Below are 8,035 nucleotides of genomic sequence, written 5' to 3' on the forward strand. Positions count from 1 at the left end.
TTAGAGAAGGAGGTTGAATCTAGGCCTCTTTTTTTTGTTGGATTTTACTTCAAACTGGATGGAACTTAGAGAATCTGTTAAGTCTACTTTTGTTAAAAACGCAGGAGACACTTTTATTTTGTCTCTTGAAAACAAAACAGAAACATGTACAAAGCATTTCTAAAATAAACATTTAACTTTTCTCTATGTCTAACTCTCTTTGCGTTTTCTCTCAATGGCTTTTTCTTAATTCCTCACTTTAATGCCTTTTTCCATTGAAACAAAGAAAGATAAAACTTAGAAAGCAGAATATTTAATAGAGAACCATGAAGGAGAAGAAGGTATAGCTTTGTAAGCTATGAAAATCCAAACTTTGTGCTCTCACTTCTTGCCTCAATCTCTGGTTGTTTACCCCTTTAATAGAGGAGTAAAGCTTCCAAAGCTTGATACTTGGCTTCAGCACCTTTGACTTCTTCTTCCCCAATATCAACAGCAGCAGCGGCGCAGAAAATAGCAGTATTGATTAAAGCAAACATGCAAACAAACCTTGCTTCTTATCTTTCATCATTTTTTAATCTTCTTCAAGGATCTAAGCCGTATATCAAAATTTTGGCTCAAAGTTTGATTCTTGACCCTTGATACACAGCAGAACTTCATAACCTCCACTTTCTTCAACTATTCAGTTCGGTGCTTGACGGAGGAAAGAATTTTTAACAAGCAATTTAGGAAGCACAAAGATGAAAATAATCTTCTGAATAACTTTAGATTTGATCGTTGCTTTTTGGTATCTTAGCTTCTGACTTTTTTCTTCTTTTCCTTTGTTTTTTTTTTATTTTGGTAACCACTTTTCCTTCTTAATATGAGTCTTAATCAGAGCTATTTTTTCTTGCTTACTCTTGGAAGTAATCACATGAGAGGGAAGAGAGAAGAGTGGTTTGGTTGATTTGAGTTTAGTTCAAATGGAAGTGAAGCAACTAATCTTAGTTAGCTAATAATTCCATGGGCCATAAACAAATGATGTGAACTTGGGCTTGTATCATCACTTGGCCTTAAGCTTGTTTTTTATTCTGATGAGAAGTGTTTGTATGATTTGTGATTAGCAACCATTTCGTTGATCCATGAGAGGAGAGCTTATGGGTCATACGATTGTTATTGAGCCAGTTTTGATTGCCACTAGTTTCTGCATATTAAACAAACTTAATCACATATATAATTGGGCTTTTAACCCTATAATAATGTTTGTTCATCATCAATTAATTTGTTATTAGTTCTTCAAACTCAATAATCTCCTCCTTGATGGCAAATATTATAAAATAAATTATAAAAAGAAATGAGAAGGGTTTTAAGAAACTTATCTTTGATAGTACAATCTTTGATGTGAACTCCCCCTTTCTTTATTCACTTGGTTCCCTTTAAATATTTGCATTTTTCAACCTGTGATCAACATAATTTACATAGAAACAATGCAAAAATATACAAAAACTATTTTAAATAGCTTTATACACTAAGTGAGCCATCCTGATCACTAGCAAATATGTACAAAGCTATTAATCCAAACAAAATTATCATTCAACCTCAATTAGTAATAAAAAAATATCAATCAGAGTTGCAATCAATCAAAGCTGCAAGAATTTCTTTCAATATAAAATAGAAGTCTTAAATAATCAGTGTCAATGATTCACAAATAAGCCATACTAAAACAGTAGCACATCAGTTCATGAATTAATTAAACAACTTAACAATTCATTTTTCTTTCTCCCATTTTTGTTATCAAGGAGAGTTAGTGAACCCTGCACAAAATATGTTAAGTATCCAAATGCAAATCAGTAGTGCAATCAGTTCAGAGTTAATGATCTACTTTATTACAGTCATCTAAATGAAATGAAAAGTATCAATGTAACATAAGTAAAATACTAGAGACAGTTTTTCATGTGCAGCAGCATCAACATGGAGCTAGACATCAGATCCCTCATCCTCGGATCCTAGAATGTCCTCTTCTTCATGCTTAGACATCATTTGATCATCTTCCAATGATTCAAAGTACTTTAGAAGTACTTCAACTCTGCTTTATGATTTTCTCAATGAATTTTCATTTTGAATTACAAGTCTCCTAGCTTGTTGGCTAGAATTGATCATTTGCTTGGTAAAGTTTACAAATTCTTGCAACACATCTTTAACAATACCATTTACCAAGTACTTGTTGGAAGTTGATGTACCAACAACAGATGGAGGAGGGATACTTTCATCATCTTCTTCTTCTATAACCTTATCTTTGGCAACCTTAGATCCTTTTTTCTTTGTCTATTTGACTGTACCTCCGCCTTCAAGATATGAAATTATATTCTCTTGGGTCTCATTGCTCAGATCAATACCAAAGTGCTCAAAGAAACAAGTTAAAAATATGCCACCAGTAATCACCAACAATGTTGCTGCTACAATTGTTTCTGCCACCACTAAGCCCTTTTCGATTTCATTAGCAAAAAAACTTAACAACGATAACTTTCTAACTTGGTTCTATCTTGCAACTCTTATAATTCATGGCCAAGAATTACAAGATCATCTTGATTCTCAGAGAATTCCGGAATCCAACAACACAGATTCTAAAACCTACAAAGAATGGTGCATTGATGATTACAACCTCACTAGCTGTTTGTTTGCCTCCTTGGACACAGCCTTCAAACACTCTGTCGTTGAGTGCATCTTCGCACGTGAAATCTTGTCAAGAATACACACTTATTTTGTGTCACAAACTAAAGCCAGAGTCAGACAACTACAACTTCAACTCAAAACTGTAAAGAAAGATGGATCTATAGCTGATTATCTCTTGAAAATTAAAAAGATTATTGATTCACTTGCTGTTGTAGGTGTTCCATTGTCGGATTCTAAATATACCAATGTTATCCTAGATGGCTTGAATGAAGACTATCATGTCTTCATCACTTATATGACTACCAAATAACCCCCTTACACAATCCTAGATTTGGAAGCTCTACTTATGGCCTAAGAGGACATTGTTGAGCGGTTTCACAAACCTAAATAATCATTGGTTTAGGTTCTTCTTGCTCAAGCTCCTTCTTAAGAGTCTTATTCCTCTGCAACTTCTTATTTCAATAATTTTGGCAGAGGTAACAATCTTGGACTTGGTAGAGGAAATCAAGATCGTTGTGGGCATGGAGGTAGAGACTTTCGTGGAGGCAGATCATCTTGGAACTCTATGAATCGCCCACAATGTCAAATTTGTGGGTGAATCAGACATGTTGCACCTACATGCTACATTCGTTTTGATCAATCCTACAACCAATCTTTTCCATAACAACAAGGTTCTTAGAATCATTCCTTACCTCTCCCACCATCTTTCCACAACTCAAGGGCTATGCTAGTAACTCCTTCATCTGTGAGTGACCCATATTGGTATGTTGATTCGGGGGCCACTCATCATTGCACACATGATGATCCATCTAATATCACACAATCTCTTGATTATCAAGGTCAAGAACATGTCTTCATAAGTAATGGTGCTATGATGCCCATGCATAGTGTTGGTAATTCTTTCATTCACAATATTGTAACAAAGAAAAGATACAAATCATATGATTTACTCTATGTTCCTTCGATAACTCAAAAATCTAATTAGTGTGTTCTGATTTGCTAAGGACAACAATGCTTATTTTTCTTTTTGGCCTAACTTTTTCTTGGTGAAAAATTGCAAGCTACCAAGGAGGTTCTTCTCAGAGTCAAGGCTAACAAAGGATTATATAGTTTTGATAAAATTGTTGTCCCAAAATTTGTATCTACACCCTTTTGTGCCATTGCTTTGATTTCTTCTTGTGTTCCATTTGATATCACAAACGATCTGGTCATCCTAGTCTTTCTATTGTAAAATCTATTATTAGCATACTTAATTTGTAGATTGATAAAATTCACGATGATAACTCAGTTTGCACATTTTGTTGTATGGCCAAATCTTATCACTTACCTTATCATAAGTCTATTACTTCTTATGGTTATCCTCTTGCTTTAATTGTATCAGATGTGTGGGATCCTGCCCCAATTCTTCCAAAGATGGATATAGATATTATGCGTCCTTCGCTGACGTTCATTCTAGATATACTAGTGTTTATCTTCTTACAAATAAAGCTCAAGTTTTTTCTATTTTCAAGCAATATAAAGCCTTCATGGAAAGGCAAATTGGTTTTTCAATCTAAGCTTTACAAACGAATAATAGAGGTGAATATCTCTCCAAAGCCTTTCAACAATTTCTCAAGGATGAATGGGTTGCTCATAGACTCTCTTGCCCTCATACACCACAACAAAATAAATTGGCTAAACGAAAATATCGACACATTGCCGAAATAAGTTTGGCTATACTTGCCACAACATATTTACCGCTTTAACTTATTAGGATGAAGCTTTTTCCACTGTTGTTTATCTCATTAACCACATATCTTCTTGCAATACTCATCATATATTACCTCATGAAATTCTATTTAATTAATCAGATTCCCAACTATTCTTTTCTTAAAATTTTTTGTTGCCTTTGTTTTTCTTTATTAAGACCATATAACTCACAAAAACTGAAGTAAGATCTTATCCTTGCATTTTTCTTGAATATGCATTTTTCCTACTATCCATCCACCCTCTCTTGATTTTTCACCTCCTACTCTCAAGGACACTACCCTACCCACCTCTTCTTACCCAACTCATTTTCTTCATCATCATGACACTAATGAGACATTATCCCCAACAAACACAATCTAACCCTTCTCCACGACCTACTAAGGTTCCTCCATCCAATTTTGTCCCAACTACAAATCCCATCCTAATACCGTTCTTATATCCTCTATGGAAATTACTTTGCCTAACACTTAAAAAAATACAGACACTACAAACAATCATCCCATGCTTACTCGATCCAAAACCAATTCCTTAAAACCTAAAACTTTTCACACTACTCATGCTAATTCAAATTTTGACACTACATCTCTCATACCCAAATCTGTCAAGGCATCTTTACAATAAAAACAATGGAAAGAAGCAACGCTTTTGGAATATATTGCTCTCATTTATCACAAAACTTGAACTCTTATTGAACCACCACCAAATGTCAACATTATTGAGTGTAAATGGGTCTTTACAGTGAAAAAAAACTTTAAAGGTGAAGTCATTCACCATAAGGCTTGTTTAGTTGAAATAGGGTTTAATAAACTTGATTGCATTGATTTTGACCAAGTGTATTCACCAGTAATCAAAGCGGTAACAATTCGACTCATCCTAACTCTAGCTTTGTCAAAGAATTGGTTTATTAAACAATATGATTTTTATAATGCATTTTTAATTGGTAAATTGAATGAAACTATATACATGTCTCAACCTCCTGGTTTTTAACAAACTGTTCCGTGGGTTACTTGAAACTGGAGGTCGATCTCGGATGAGATCTTCTGTATTGGTCGGAGATGGCGTGTCCGGCTGGCTGGTGACAGCCGGAGTTGTTGTGTCTGACTTGTTGGACTTGCTGCACTGCTGATCCTTGGCCACCGGAGGGTGGGGGGTACCTGCAAGAGACTCTGATGCTTAAGTTAGCACGGGTATTAAGCAGGTTTATTGTAGAATCAGAGTATGAGTTATACCTGGGTGCTCTAGTGTATTTATAGTAGTGTGGGCTGACCTTTCTGATAAGATAAGTTAGTTATCTTATCTTATCTTATCTTATTTGGGGTGAAGTCAGCTTATCTTCAAGGGAACCGCCTTTATCTTTATAGGCTTGGATTGCCTTTGGATGTGGGTCGTGTTCCTCTATTTGGGCGCTTTGTTGGGCTTTCTTGTCGATTTGGCCGACCTCTTTGAAAAGAGGTCGGATAGCCTGACCTGAAGAGGTCGGTCGCTTTGTCGCCAATCATCCCAGGTCGGGTAGCGCGACCCAGGGTATGAACAGTGCCCCTACTTGAACTTGGTCTTTTGTCGAGGTCGAGTCTTTGACTTTGGTCCTTTGAAGCCGAACTCAAGCATTTTGTCGCTTTCTTTGTAGAAGCTTTTGAATGTAGAACGTTTTTCCTCTAAATGCGTGCGCTTTTATATCGGCGCTTCGGGAATGTGCGAGGGTTTAATGTTTTCATTAATTTTAACATTAATTGCCTCGTTTCCCTTTGGCTCTTTATTTTGATTTTGAAAACCCAGAAACGATTTCTCTCCTTCGCCCTTTTCGTAACTACTTTTTTCCGCTCTCTTCGCTCTCTGTTTTTCGTTTGCACTTTCTGCTTTCTTGTGTTGTGGCGTTTGTTTGGCGATTTTCTGGGCAGCTTTTATTTCTGCGCCTCCATTTTTCTTTCTCGAAGCTTCTTTCGTCTCCAAGTTAGTCCCATTTCGTGCTTTCTCTTTGTTTTTGTGATGAGGTTTTGATTTTGATTTTCCTTTAGAGAAAGTTTGGATCTTTCTATTTCCATCGTGCCTTATTGTTGTTGAAATGTGCGTTCTGGGGATTTCTCCACCTTCTGCATGATCCTTTTTGTTTTTGCTTGATGCTTTTAAGGCTTTGCATGTTCCTTGTTGTTTCTGTTCTGGTACCGCTATCCGTATCTGTTCCTTGCTTTATTTGACGGTTGCTTTTGTCTGATTCTGAAAAATGTTGTATCTTTAATGGTTTCTGTTTGGCGTACTTGATGTTTGGGGATGGTTTTTGCTGGCTTAGACTGAAAGGTAACGTTTTTGAAGACTTTTGTGTTTTAATCTGATGGAAAATGCTTGCTGTTTGAAGCCTTCTTTTCTTGTTTTGAGAGGTGCTGGGGTGTGAGAAGCAGATTTTTACTAGGAACCTTGCTTTATTATTGCCTCCAAAGGATGCCCCAGGACTTTGGTTTGAGTCTTGGGGTCTTCCTTTTCTATGTGTTTGCCTGTATCGTATTGAGTTGTTTTCTCCCTTGTCCGAGATGTTTTTAGTAATCCCATCTTCTTTTCTTATTTGTAGGATTAGCTGGCCTCATGTCTTCTCGCAATAACATTGTAGAGATGTCTTCCAGAGTTTCCGAGGGGATGTCTGATTGGCTGGACTCCCTTGTCTTGTTGTGTGTTTCTGTTGTGGATGTTGAATTTTGCACAGAGCTGAGGAAGCGCCATAGAATTTGTGGTAACAGTGCCCGTGAGGGGGATTATGAGCTTGTTGCCCCTGATTCTGATGAGAGAGTTTGTTTTCCGACTTCCATCGAGGGGGAGCGTCCCTTCTTCTATGCTTATGAATACTTCTTCAGCCAATTAAATGTTACTTTTCCTTTTACTGCTTTTGAAACTGACCTATTGTGGTCATGTAACATTGCTCCGTCCCAGCTTCACCCGAATTCCTGGGGTTTTATCAAAATATTTCAACTGCTTTGCCAAGAGTTAGGCATAACACCTTCTGAAACTCTTTTCCTTTATCTTTTCGTCTCGGCCAAGCCCGGAGGTTCCTCCAAAAAGAAAGCTTCCTGGGTCTCTTTCAGATCGGCCCAGGGGCATAAAGTTTTTGCCATGTATGATGAGTCGTTTAAAGATTTTAAGAACTATTTTTTCCGAGTTCGTGCTGTTGAGGGGGTCTGCCCCTTTTTTCTTGATGAAAATGATGAGCCCGCTTTTTCTCTAGAGTGGCAAAAGAATGTGAAAGTGCCACGTTATACATGGGAGATGCTTAATGAGGTTGAGCGGGCCTTTGTAGTTGTTCTTGAAGATTTGTGGGGGAAACCTCCCCATCTGGATACGAAGAGATTCTTGAGTGATCTATCTTTGGTTCGAACTGCTTTGGGTACTGTCTGACTTATTTTTATACTTGCTTCTGAGCTTTTCTTCTCCTATGTTGTAACTTGTCTTTTGTGGTTGATTATGTATTTTCAGAGATGTCGAAAAATAATGATTCTATGAAGGCCTACAAGAAGGCGAAGAAGGCAACTGCTGCTCTAAACATCTCGGCCAAGGCGGCCGGAGAGGGATTTTCTCAGGTTCCAGTGATGCCTCCTGTGCCGAGTTCTCCCGGACCGAGGAGAGCAATTCCTATTCCTCGGGTTCGTCTGGTCGATCCTCCACAATCTTCTGC

This window comes from Arachis ipaensis, chromosome B03 (assembly GCF_000816755.2).
Source record: "Arachis ipaensis cultivar K30076 chromosome B03, Araip1.1, whole genome shotgun sequence".
In the NCBI taxonomy this organism is placed as follows: Eukaryota; Viridiplantae; Streptophyta; class Magnoliopsida; order Fabales; family Fabaceae; genus Arachis; species Arachis ipaensis.